The sequence below is a fragment of the Tiliqua scincoides genome, chromosome 2 (assembly GCF_035046505.1).
Source record: "Tiliqua scincoides isolate rTilSci1 chromosome 2, rTilSci1.hap2, whole genome shotgun sequence".
Taxonomy (NCBI): Eukaryota; Metazoa; Chordata; class Lepidosauria; order Squamata; family Scincidae; genus Tiliqua; species Tiliqua scincoides.
In genome coordinates this window covers 242,074,480-242,088,141 of record NC_089822.1, presented here as the reverse complement: position 1 = coordinate 242,088,141, position 13,662 = coordinate 242,074,480, and the positions used below count along the sequence as shown (strand labels likewise).

Here is a 13,662-nt window from a genome sequence, read left to right as displayed (position 1 = left end):
ATCGGGTCGGGACCCCCACAGCTTGGAAACCACCGGTTTATGCACTAAAACAAGTCAAGCCACCAGCATTAACGGCAAAGCTGATGACTGTTTTTGCATCCAGGAGAAGCGCCTTTCCCAGGCACTGCATTCACTCCAGGTTGTGCTCCATGCAATGTCATCTTAAGCCTGGAGTGCTGAGACAAGGCACCGCTTGGAGCCTCTTTGCATTCCAGACACTGAGCCAAGCTCCACATCCTGCATTATTTAGTAATTGGAATTCAGCTTAGAAGGGCATTTTTAATACATGCCTGCCAGTCTGATCTCAGGATCAGGCGTTTGGGCGTCTGCTCGCATATATGCCTGTAATACTAAGTAACGCTGTTGCATTGCCAGCATCAACATCATGCTTCATGATATTCCATGCTGTGCTATTCATACTCAGTGGCTACGATTCACAGGGCTGCAACTGTGTTTGTGCTTCTACTTGCAATCTAGCAGCTCCATTCCAGGGTATGGTTAAATCAGAATGAAGTGTAAAATGTGTTTTGTCTATTCTCCGCTGTGATAGTGCACACACAAATCAAAACATCTGGCTGCAGGTTTACAATTTCTCATACACCATAATTGCCTTACAGTTCTCTGGACCTAGGCCAGTGGTTCACAAATGTTTTAGCACCCACTGTTTCTATCAATCTATTGCAACCCACTAGGCACACACGCACAAAGAAATATTTTATTAACTAATAATAAAATAAATTATTAATTAATAATAATCAGGGGTCCTGTGCTCCCAAGACAGTTAGAGATGTTTCGTATAGTACGTGTGTGTAAACATTTGGTAGACTCTCCCTAGAAACAGACTGTTCTCCCAAACCTTTACAGTCATTCCAGGGTACCCAGAAGGCTGAACTAGAGAGCAAGATGTGTAGTGAGGGTCTACCAGGCCAGACAAAAGGCTGAAACTGGGTTTACAATGGGATCTGCGGCATAATTACTAGAGAAAACAGGAAAATGTGACATTTTAATGTAGGGCTATGTAGATTATCTCTTACCAGAGGTTAGCATTCCAGCTTATGATTTTCTTCTGCAAACCAGGCAAAGGTGCTTGCAAAGTTTTTTTTTTTTAATGTTTCAAAATCTTTTTCAGACCCACCAAAAATCCGATCCTCTGGGGGGTCCCGGCCCACAGTATGGGAAACACTGACTTAGATTCTTTGTCTAAAAAACTGCATGCACAATTACATGTCCCATTGTAAGATGTGCAGTGTCTTGTGATTGTTCTTGCCTGTGAGATCAAGACTAGGTTTCTAGGTGTGACCTCTTATTGTCTCTACCCACTAATAAAAGGTGCTCGCTTATGTGATAGTTGATTTAGGGCTCAATCCTGTCCAATTTTCCAGCACCGGTGTAACTGCAATGCCTCCCTAAGGTAAGAGAACAAATGTTCCCATACCTTAAGGAGGCTCTGTGACTGCCTCCCCACTACAGGATGCAGTGCATGCCCCATTGGCATGGCTGCACCACCACTGGAAAATTGGATAGGATTGGGCCCATATGTTAGGCTGCAATCGTATACACATTTAAGTCCCACTTAATTTAGTGATGCTTGTTTCTGAGTAGATGTTCATAAGATTGCTGTGAGTTTTGTTGACTATACTCACAACTGCCATCCTTCAAGGCTGGTTGACGCTGGCTATGGAAGGGGGAAAGTCTGACGCCTGGTCTAGGTCAAAGTGTGAGCTGGGAGGCCCCTAGTTCAAATCTCACTTGAGCTATGTACTCACCAGCTGATGTCTGGCAAACCTGAATCATGTCATTCCACCTCGGTTTTCCATATGGAATGTGGGGGAAATAATCCTACCTGCCATGGTGCTGTTGTAAGGACTACAGAGAGATTGTGTATAAAATGCTTTGAAGTACTATGTTGGTGCATACTGGACTGATTGCACACCCTTGACTTCCTTCAGGATGGCCTGCACAAAGGTCCAAGCAGAAATACTCTGCACAGGTGGGTGACAGCATTCGATGGAACACTCAGGAGGGGAGCTGGCAAAAGCCTGTCAGCTCACCCCCATGTTAGATCCTTTCTCAATGGAGTGGCACTGTTAAGCCCTCCAACCATTCACAGTTTCCACAGCTGGAACTCAACTGGGTGCTGCCACTGCTGATGGCTCCTCCTTTTGAACGTCTGGCCACAGTTCCTCTGCAAGAGCTTTTGCGTTAGTGTGATTTGTGTTAGATAGTTTTGTGTCTGGTGGCTGTCACTTCAGCAAGAAGGGTGTCGGACTTGGGGAATCTTTCTGTTAACCCTGAACTCTGTAGTTTCCATCAAGATAAGGTGGTACTGAGGATGGTCTCTACCTTCATGCCTAAGGTGAACACTTTGGTTTCACCATGCCCAGGAGTTGGGTCTTCTGTCCTTTGGCCTCAAGCCATCCATCCCAAGGAAAAGGCCTGGCACTTGCTAGATGTGAGGCTGGCCCTCAGGTTCTATATGGAAAGGACTCGGGCAATCTGGAAGACAGAGGCACTGTCCATTTCCTTCTGGGTACAGGCCACGAAGAAAAAAGCCTCAGCCAGTTTATTGGCCCGCTGGCTGGGAGCCTCTATTGAGTTGGCCTACAAGTCCTTAGGAAAGACTCTGCCTATGGGCATCACTGCTCACTCCCTTAGGGGAGCTGCCACTTTGGCCACCTTTGATAGTTGCCCCTCCTTGGAATGTAAACCTTTGCCAAGCATTATAAAGTGGATACCGCAGCTTTGGCTTCCCTTTGGCTGCCTTTGCCAGGTATGTCCTGCAGTGTGGCCCTGCCTCCTGCTAGAAGGAGTGGCATTCCTTCGGGGTCAGGGATGGGCCATAAACAGTACAATCCTATGCATGTCTACTCAGAAGTCCCACTGTATTCAATTGGGCTTACTCCCAGGAAAGTGTTATAGAATTGCAGCCTAAATGTTTGATCTTTATTTTCGGTGTATTGCAGTAGTTCCCAACCTTTACACCAACGGTTTTCAACTGCTGTGCCGTGGCACACTGGTGTGCCGCGAGGCTGCCTCAGGTGTGCCGCAGGGCCAAGGAATCAGGCAGCAGCAGGAGCTGCTGCGCGTGTGGGAGAAGTGGCCGCTCGGAGCCTCACGTGGCACCAGGAGAAAAAGGGGCAGCCCGGGAAGGGGCTTCGAAGCTCCTACTGTTGCTGGTGCCTGCCCCAAGCGCTGACTGGACAACCAGGGAAGCCTGGAAGAGCTGCTGGCAGTGGGAGCATGGAGGGAGTGAGCGAGCAGCGATCCAGAACATAGGAAGCAGGTACGGAGCCAGAAGCAGCTGGCTGGAAAAGGATCCTTGAGAGACAATGCCCCAAAGTGACCCTCCCTGCATTGCCTCCGCTGGCAAGGCTTTGGCAGGAAGGGCTTTGGGCCACACTTACCTAGGAGTAAGCCCCATTGACTATAATGGGGCTTACTTCTGAGTAGAGATACAGGGGCTTGGTCACACTCTTTCTTGAATACATGAGCAGGCAAGTGATGCTTTTTGCTTCTCCCCCACCCCACCTCCTCCCCTCCTGCACACACATCCCCCCATCATAATTGCAGTTAGCCCCTCTGACTGCCTCTCCCCACCCGTCCCTCTTCCCCACCTTCCAAAATCCAGAATCAGTTGCCTCGAATTCTCTCTCTCTCTCTCTCTCTCACCCCCCACCCCACTGAATCCTGTACTTGCTTCAGTCACATCTCCTCACTGCCCCTCAGCCCACATTTCTCCGCTATGTGCATTTCCATTTCTCACCTCTCATTGCCAGCACTTCCTGGCATATCAATTGATAACAATGTGATCACCTACTTCAGAATATGGTTCCTTCTTTCCAGAAACCACATACTGTATACTTCCCTCTCCAAGCTTCTTGGGACTGTCTTTAATTGTCATGTAATGATCTAAGGCTGCAATCCTACCTACTTTCCTGAGAGTAAGCCTCATTGAACAAAATGGAACTTACTTCTGAGTAGGCCTGGTTAGAATTGTGCCCTCAATATATTAGGCTGCAATCCTAACCACACTTTCCTGAGAGTAAGCCCCATTGAACAAAATAGGACTTACTTCTGAGTAGACCTTACTTCTGAGTAGGATTGTGCTCTTAGTTATATTAATTAGGGCATAATCCTAACCCCTTATGTCAGTGCTTTCCAGCACTGGCATAGCGGTGCCAATGGGATGTGTGCTGCATCCTGCAGTTGGGTGTCACTCACGGGGGCCTCCTCAATGTAAGGGAATGTTTGTTCCCTGACCTCAGAGCTGCATTGCCCTTATGTCAGTGCTGGAAAGCACTGACATAAGGGGTTAGGATTGCACCCTTAAATTAATTGTAACATAATAATGAATTAAAAACTAGTAGTGTGCCTTGACAACTTTAGTGCCTTGCCAGTGTGCCATGACCTGAAAATGACTGCTTTACACAATGGTTGGGACCACAGTAAATCTTTGGGGGAGGGACGACAGTGGCAATGGCACTTCATGGATTGTGCCACTGCCATGAATAAAGGTTTGTTTTTTTAAGTATCTGGGAGTAGTGCTGCCCTCCGGAGGATGTGGGAAGCACCTCCCTCCGCGAGCCTCCTCACTGCTCAAAACAGCTCCTTGATGCGACTGTGACCCACTTCCAATTTTGCAACAAAAACTGGAAGTGGGTCATGATTACATGAGGGGGGTGTTCTGAGCAGCAGGGGGGCCCACAGAGGGGACCACAGGCCCCCTGCACCCTCCAGATGGCCCCAAGGCACTTCAGAAACCCCTTTTTTTACCGTGGTAGTGGAACCCATGAAGTGCCATCGTCATCACTGCTGGTTTGCCGCTCTCCTTAAGAGGATAATCAGTGGTTCTGGTTGCCCTGGGGGGGTCACAACCCCCAGGTTGGGTTGGTTGGTTGGCAACCTTCAGTCTCGAAAGTCTATGGTGTAAGCCTACAGCACCCGGTATTCCCAGGTGGTCTCCCATCCAAGTACTAACCAGGCCTGACCCTGCTTAGCTTCCAAGATCAGATGAGATCAGGCATGTGCAGGGTAAGATACTGTTGGGTTGGGAATAACTGGTGGATTGTATATTTTAAAGTACTGAATAAATTCCCATGTTTATGAATCTTGTGATGATCATGTGTTCCATATGAGATGGCTTCATGATCTGTGCAGCTGATAGCACAGGTTTTATTAAACTGCTAGAGTTCGCTGATACGCATGACTTTAGGGAAATCTCAACATTTCTACTCTGTTTCTCAAAGCAGAGAATCAAATGCTTACAATTAACTTATGGATTTCAGCACTATTTCATGATTTGAAAGAAGACTTTTCTGAACATATGGGGACATCAATAAAATGATTTCATTTGCGCTGTACAAATAGTTCATCAGAATTTAAGTTTGGTTTCCTGCATGATCAAAATCTGTCCAATGCCACCACATGACAATGTGGTTAATTGAATTGGATGGTTTTGTTTTAAGTATGGCAAAGTATTTTCAATTTGTCTACTGCTGGATATAATGTTACAGGCACATTTTCAAACTTTTCTCATCAACTGTTAAAACTGGGAGTGGAAATTAAGGGTGGGGGAATACCAAGAGGAAATGAGGAAGAAAAATTAATTTGCTGTCTCTCTCACCACATCTTGTAGTCCTTAAGAAGTTGACCACATGGAGATCATAAATCATGAGTGACTTTTTTTTCTCTTACTCAATTCGATCCCCTATTTTAGACTGTCTGCTCTCAGTTAATAAGTCTTCCAGGCACCTTAATCAAGCTTGGTTTCTTCCCTGTCTTTTATTATATCTAAAAGATTTGCCTATCAGTCATAGTTTCCAAGACAGCTTGTAACACAATCAAAACCACAGTCTGCGCATAAAGAGACTGAAACAAAACAATCAGTCCAATTAACAGATCTGCTGCTGGATTCTTACCTAGTTCAAATTTTTGAACAGTCGTCAGATGCAGCCCCCTGTAGAGTGCATTGCCATTACCCAGGGGGTAGGCAATGCAGGGGCTAAGGCAGGGGGCTAAGGCAGGGGCTAACTCTGTGGCTAACAAAGGGCTGTGGTTAACAGGGCTAACTCTGTGGTTCCCAAACTTACCTGGGTCACGATGCCCCTGCAGCATCTTCTTCCCAGCTCAGCCAGTCATCACCATCTTGGAGCTCGCGAAATCTCACAAGACTCAAGATGGTGGTGCCCAAATTTCATGAGATTTTGTGAGATCCAAGATGGCAGTGCCTGGGAGGAACAGGTAGGAGGGGCAATTGGGGACATCCTGTGGAACCCTTGTGTGTGCGCTTCAACGCCCTAAGGCATTGCAACACACACTTTGGGAACCCCTGGGCAAACTCAGTGCGGAACCCCTGGGCCAACCCCTGGGCTAACTAAGTTCTTAGCTACAACTTCATCTTTTGAGCTTCTGAATGCACGGGCCTACCAGCAAAATACACCGAGTGGTAGCATCTTCCTTATGCCAATATCAGGGCTTGATCACTGCTCGAGGCTAGAATAGAGACAACAACTGGTGACCATGCAAGGATGCTTGTGCAACTCCAGAAGAGGAGGTGACCTGGTATATCCTTCTGGGCCTGTCAGTCACCCTGTACTGAAGGTTGAATCTCCAATTGATAGAGATGCTGCCAATACATGGGAAAAGAGGAACCAGGTAGAGTTTGGCCCTAGGCAGGGGAAACCAAGTAAATACTTCAGTTCCTGGGGTCAGCACAGGGCACTGATCAATCAGTAGTATAGTGTGAGAGGGGAAAGGTAGGCAGGAAAACACTAAAAGCAGGGAGGGAATGCTCCGTGGTTTTTCTCTGCCAGATTGAGAGTGTGTACAGCAGACCCAGGTGCCATTCAGTCTGGGATCAACTGAAGCATGAGCAGGAAACTTCTGGTCTGTGATTTCTGCTTTGTGGCTTGGGCTGCTTGCCATTCCCTGTTCCAGTCAGTCATCCCTGGTGCTGTAGGGAGCCAGAACAGATCAGTCATGACCCAGTGGTCTTCTCGTTTAAGCTGTACAGTACTTGGCACGATATGAGTTAGTGGCATAGAGTTTTCTGTCCTTTGCAATGGACAAGCTGCCCAAGCAGTCATCACATTTCACATCTTCAGAGCAATTTCAGGCATGCATTTTAGCCTCTTTCTCACCATCCGTGTACCAGTGCATGTGTGAATGATTTTAATGCCACTTGGGATCATCATGAGTTCAATTTTGGGTTCAGTTGAGGATCATGCAAGGATTTGGATTTTTCAACTGTTGTATCTCCTTGGTGTAAGTTGTGAAGAGATGTGCTCTGCTTCAGTGGCGTCACTAGGGTTCGCGTCACCCAGTGCAGGATGCCAGTGCGTCACCCCCCATGCAGTGGGTGAGGCAACAACCCAGGTGGCGGGCATGGTGATGTACCATCGCCCCACCCCCACTGGTTTTTGGGCTGTATCTTTTGATAGAACACAGATATGTCAATGCGGTTTGTTTCATTGCATTCTGCATGAAATTACACATTGATTGCTATATAACATGATGGTATTATTCCTCCAAACTGTGATTTTAGTGATTTTGGTCACTAGGGGTGTCACCCCCCAGAGTGTCAACTTACTAACACCTTATTGCAGCAGTTCTCAAACTTTTAGCACTGGAACCCACTTTTTAGAATGACAATCTGTCCAAGACTCACCAGAAGTGATGTCATGGTGGAAGTGACACCATCAGGCAAATTAAAATAAATAAGTATAAATTAAAGTAAAACAAATAATTAAATAAACAGAAGCCAACCCTGTTTCACCAAGTGAATTTCCTCTGTAGTCTGCCTGCAATGTCCCCCACTCCCAAATCAGGAAGGTTTTCAGCCCTACCCAGTGCCCAGTTCAATTTAAGAACTTCTGTTTAAACCATATCACTGTCAGGATCCACCTCCACCTTTTTGCAGGTCTCAAAAAAGTTCATCTTATCAGCTGAAGCCTCTGTTTTGATCCTTTTTAGTGGGGGGAGGAGGAGGCTGCCTTCTGGAGCACTTGTTTAGCTGCAGGTGCATAGGATCAGGACCATTCTGGTAGCCTTGCACTCTTCTTCACCTGATCCTCCACACCAGCCCAGGCATGTTTGCTTACTTGCGAGTAAACGCAACCATGAGGCTTAGTTTTGCTTTCCATAGGGCTCAATACATTCACCTGCTTGGAGGGAGGGACTTCCTTCCCCTGTTTTTGGGGGCTGCATCCATTGGATCAGGACCATTCTGGTGTCTTTGGATTCCTCTCAGCCTACCCTTTCCAACGGACTAAGGCAAGTTCACCTACTCACCTACTCACGAGTAAACACGCGATATGGCTGACTTTCACTTTCCATAGGGATCCATGCATTTTTTGTTCACCAGTTTTTGGGCCATAACTTTTGTTAGAAAGGAGATATTTCACTCTGGTTTTTTGCATTGTGTTCCACCCAAAATTCCACACCCAACGGTATATAATATGATGAGGTTACTCCTAATCACCACAATTTTAGTGTGTCACCCCCCCTTGTGCGTGTCACCCGGTGTGGCCTGCACCCCCATACCCTCCTAGCGACGCCACTGCTCTGCTTGAAACAATTTTTAGATTCTCCACCAATGTTATTTGCACTGAGCTGTATAAATTCAGCACTAAGCAAATGTGGGAGTGACTGTTCCTTACACAAGCAGGCAGGGTCATACAAAGGTCCCGAAGGGACCTTCAAAGCAGCAGAAGATGCCTTTGCTGTGAAGAAATATGAATAAACTGGAGTAGTTATGATGTTCTGAGTGATGAAATTATTTTCAAAGACTTGTATGAAATATAAGATCTGAGCCAGTAAGGCCAAATCCTTGAGGGTTTACACTTGGATTGTGATTGCTGACCCTTGAAAGAAAAATCATAAGGGTGAAGCTTAACTTCTTTAGTTTAGTAAATGTGAAGATTAAATCCATCAGAGCTGAGTCTTTTCACTACTCAAGGTCAGATTTCTGAAATGCATCTATAGTAAAGAAAAAACATTACATTCTGGAAACCTTTTCACGAAATTGAAGACCAAGATACTTTTGTTTTTTTTAAAATATGGGCCGAGTCTTTCAGGAAAGGGTTGCTTTGTGCATTTGTAACATTTAGGTGGAAACCTAGTGGTTTGCAACTTTATTATTATTTTATTATACTTATTTTTAGCCCACCTTTCTCCCCGAAGGGACTCAAGGCGGCTTACAAAACAAGGTTAAAACAAGTTAAAAACATAATTTAAAAGCAGATAAAAACATAACATATCCTAAAAACAGTATTCAGATAAAAGTAGTCAGGCTTTCTCCCACCAAAACCCCTCAGCCTTGCTCAGTCATCTCATTCCCCCAGTGGCATGGATAGAGGATGGAAGCTATCCTGCAACCCACCTAAAATAACTTCCAAAAATAGAAAGAGAAGGGGCTGCTCCTCTAATGGAGGGGCAGGGATATGGGTCATGAATTCCGCACTTGGCTAGGGCAACAAAAAAAGGACATTAGGGGCTCTTTTCAGATAATCTCCTCCGCATGTTCACCAAATATGTGAGGGAAGGAAGGTGGGACTGTACCCACTGACTACACCCTTAGCACTTAGTGAAGTCGACCATCCATACTGAAAACTCCAGGAAGCTGTCAAACTTTCTCATGTTTCATTCATACAGCACCTGATTCCCCCGATGGCTTGATGGGCCTTTAGTTCTGTCATCTGCCATATCTACAGTATATATGTTTTCTGCCTTTGGGTAGCCTTCACTCCTGGACATCCTGGATTAGGACCGAGACGCATTTGCTCCAAGACTCCCTGATTATATAAAAGGCATGCTTGTCATAGTGAATGGAGCAAAAGAGAACCTGTTCTCTCTCTCTCTCTCTCTCTCTCTCTCTCTCTCTCTCCCCCTTTCCAAATGACTCACAAATGGTGCTTGAGTCTGGAGGACATGCTGGTAGTAGAAAGGCTTTGACTCAAGAGAGGCTTCTGTGGCCTTTTGTAGCTTTCCCATGTATCGCACCACTGCTTGTTCAGAGATGACCAAGAGAGACATGTTATTGTATAAAAAGCCTTGTGGGCGTTCAGTAAAAAATAAAAATAAAGAAGTGTGCTGTCTTATGAGTGTTTTAAAGTGCTGCAGCTGTTCAGGTTGCTATGGTGATGACAAATCTGATTATTACCCCAATTAACCACTTCAGTGCATTCCAGAGATCTGCACTGGGGTGCTCCTCTGCTCCCAAAAAAAACACACACAAAAACCACTGTATGCTATTTCTCACGTTGCCTGTTGATGAGAACATGAAGGTCACCATGAGTTTCTTTCTGAAGGATGTTTTGTTTTGTCGTCATTGCAATAAAAATGTTCTGACTCCAATAACCCCAGAGTTTCCTTCATCATTAATCTGGAACACGGGAACTGGGCAGCCCTCATGGAGTCAGTTCCTTTAGGAGAGAGCACTGGAGGCTGATAATGTTTCCTTTTGCATGTTATTGCTTCATGTTTATGCCTTCAAGGCGTGTTAAAGTATGAAAACTCAAGACAACATGATTCTTGTCTTGGTAATGAGCTGCTTATTCACACACGCACTGCTTGAGAAGGTATGCACAAGCACTAAAACAGCACACAGGGCCATTTGATGCCAGCACCCTAGAAGCTCCAAAACCAAGTTCCTCCTGGCAACTCTCTTAGCCCCTCTGCTAACCAGGATGCTAAGGTTAAACGTAGGAACCAAAGACCCATATAGTCCAGAATCCTCCTTCCTACAACAGCCAACAAGATGCATCTTGGAAGTTCACAGATAGGCACGAAGGCAACAGTTCCACCTCCTGCTTTTGCTCCTTGGCAATGGTCTAACCCCTTTTAAGGCTGACTATGTTGGTGACTAGTTCTACATCTTGTACTAGTAGATTCTATTTAGTACCAGGGACAGACTGCACTTGCTCCCAGTGTGGAAGGGATTGTCACTCCCGAATCGGCCTTTTCAGCCACACTAGACGCTGTGCCAGAACCACCATTCAGAGCGCGATACCATGGTCTTTCGAGACTGAAGGTTGCCAACAACTGCGTTATGCACAAACATACATAATTCAATATATGTTTTATGATAAAGTACGTTCTTTCTGTCTATCCTGAATCTAATTACTCCCCATGTGCCTCGTGCTGACACACTGGACAAGTTTCCAGTTTCCAAGGAACACTTAGGCAAACGTCCTTTCCACAACAGCCCACATGAGCCCACCTTAGCTGAGTATGAGTGACAGGCAAGCACCACTTGCTTGTACGCTGCCTGGGCAATGGCCATCACAAATGTGCCTTAAGGCACCTTGAGGCAACCAAAAGGGGGAAAGCGTTGGCAAGGAGGCCAGCACCAGTCAATCCCAGGTCTCTGCACCAGCAGGACGACAGTAAGTGAACTGCTGCTTGGTTGGAAGGTGTTTCTGGGTGGGGGAGGGTGGGGATGAGGCAGAACTGGGTGGGGGAGGGCAAGCCAGAAGATGGTTCAAGCCCGGGAAGGGGGGGTGGGCACTGCAGCAGAGGCTGTCACCGGATCCTATTCCCCCTTCCTGAGCCTTGGAGCCCAAAATGGGTTTCCTTGGTTCTGCACCAGCTAAGTAGATGGTGCAACTCTGAGCAGACCAATTGGGGCCACTGAGGCCTGATACAGGGTACCAATGTTCCTTTACCTTGAGGAGACTTCTGGCTGCTTCCCCAGCCTTGCAGGATAACAACAACAACAACAACAACAACAACAACAACAACAACAACAGGTATTTATATACCGCCTTTCTTGGTCTTTATTCAAGACTTTATTCAAGGCGGTTTACATAGGCAGGCTTTATTAAATCCCTATTAAATAGGGATTTTTACAATTTCAAAGAAGGTTCTTTCTTTCAAGAACGACTACATTCAAGGTGTTTCATTCCGATCTGGCTTCACATTCTGGCCTCCATCCTCCCACGCTCAGAGCAGATGGAATTGCTCGGCTTCAGCTTGTCAGTTGCTCCAAGGTCGCACGGTGCCGGTGGCCTCGAACTGGCGACCTTGTGGATGTTATCTTTAGGCAGACGGAGGCTCTACCCTCTAGCCCAGACCTCCTGCCCAGGATTCAGCAGTGGCTGTTTTGGTGCTGCTGTATTGTGGTGCAGAGGCCACAAATCTTGGGCCCTAAGTCTTGTCAAGTCTAGGAGAGCTTCGTATAATGGGAGGGTGAGAGAGGGAGAAATATTATTCTACTTTATTCATCACAATTATTTTATAGAAATAGCTTGGTTTTTGTTTATACCTTTGACTGTGGCAAACTGAATGACCTATAGCAGCAATTGTCAACCCATTTCATCTCATGGCACACTGACAAGGCGCTAAAATTGTCATGGCACACCATTAGTTTTTTGACAATTGACAAGGCACACCACACTGACAGCAGGGACTCGCATCTCCCAGTGGCCCTACTAACAAATGGTCCTCCCCCTAACTCCCGTGGCACACCTGCAGACAATCCAGGGCACACCAGTGTGCCACGGCACAGTGGTTGAAAATGGCTGTCCTATAGGATTGTTCTGTGTTGTTAATCTCATTCAAGATCATGGAGACATGACAAATGATACAGTTATTGCACTTGCCCCAGGCTTAGATCGACTGTACATGAAGATGGGTTTAACTGCAAAAAGAAGTTTGCATTAAATCATTACAAACATGCTTCAACTGTGTTTGCCTTAATTGGTAGTTGTCAGTTCTATTCCAGCAGAATGGATAAAGCTCACCCACTGGTTCTAAGCCTTTGGGAGACATTAGTGGGTACCTGGTTTGTCTCTGTTCTCCCTTGCTGCTGTATTTTTGTCCCAGTTGGTCTTTTGTCTCTTTTGTGGTGGGAGAGGAGAGGAAAGGGATGAATTAATCATGTGCAGCAGGGTAACTTTCTTATATCTTCTCCCTTACAATATGCAAGATAATCACATGAAGCATTTTGTAGTGACATCTTTAACCACTTGTTAAGATGGGAGTGGCACATGTGGAAAGAGAAGATGGAGGACTATGAGACTTCCTCAGTGAGAAGTCTGAAGGTATGAATGACACTAGTGCCTTCTGGAATTCGCATCTCACTGTGGAGTAGTCAGGACAGATTAGTCTGTTTAACCCAGGAGAATGCACTGAAAGGGTAGGGGGAAACCCACCCTTCTTACCACCCCAATTGCGAATATGACAGGCTGGTCAAGAATATAAAGCAGCAACTAATCTGCATTAAATGATCTTCAGTACGTACCAGCTGCCACTTTAGAGGGAGGCTCCAACAGACAGGAGGGGGTACTTTTGTGTGTCGGGGAGGCTCATTAAGACTGCAGTACTGGCTCGAAAATGATAAGCGTGTCTGATTTGAAAAATGTGGCTTGTTGCTCCTCTCCGCTCTCAAAATGTAAAACATTTAATACAGAAGCAGCATAAGAAAATTAGCTGAGGACACGTTTATTTTGGTGCCTGGCAAAGCCAGCCACTTGAGAGCAGCTGGCTGTCTCTAGCTAACAGATTTTTTCATCTTTATGAAATAAAAGGATAGAAAGACGACCCGCTTGACACATGGTTGAGCTATTCTTAGACTTGGCATTTGCTGAAGTGGGCTTTTACCGCATTGTGCTTGGCGCTTGCGCCATTTCCACAGATGCATATTTTCTCACATTAATCAGTGAC

General features: G+C 46.0%; 1 pseudogene; it reads right to left on the bottom strand.

Moving 5' to 3' along the window:
- Positions 1-4,929: 4,929 nt before the first annotated feature.
- LOC136642647 (5S ribosomal RNA) lies at positions 4,930-5,047 on the bottom strand (annotated as a pseudogene).
- Between the last annotated feature and the right edge of the window lie 8,615 nt (positions 5,048-13,662).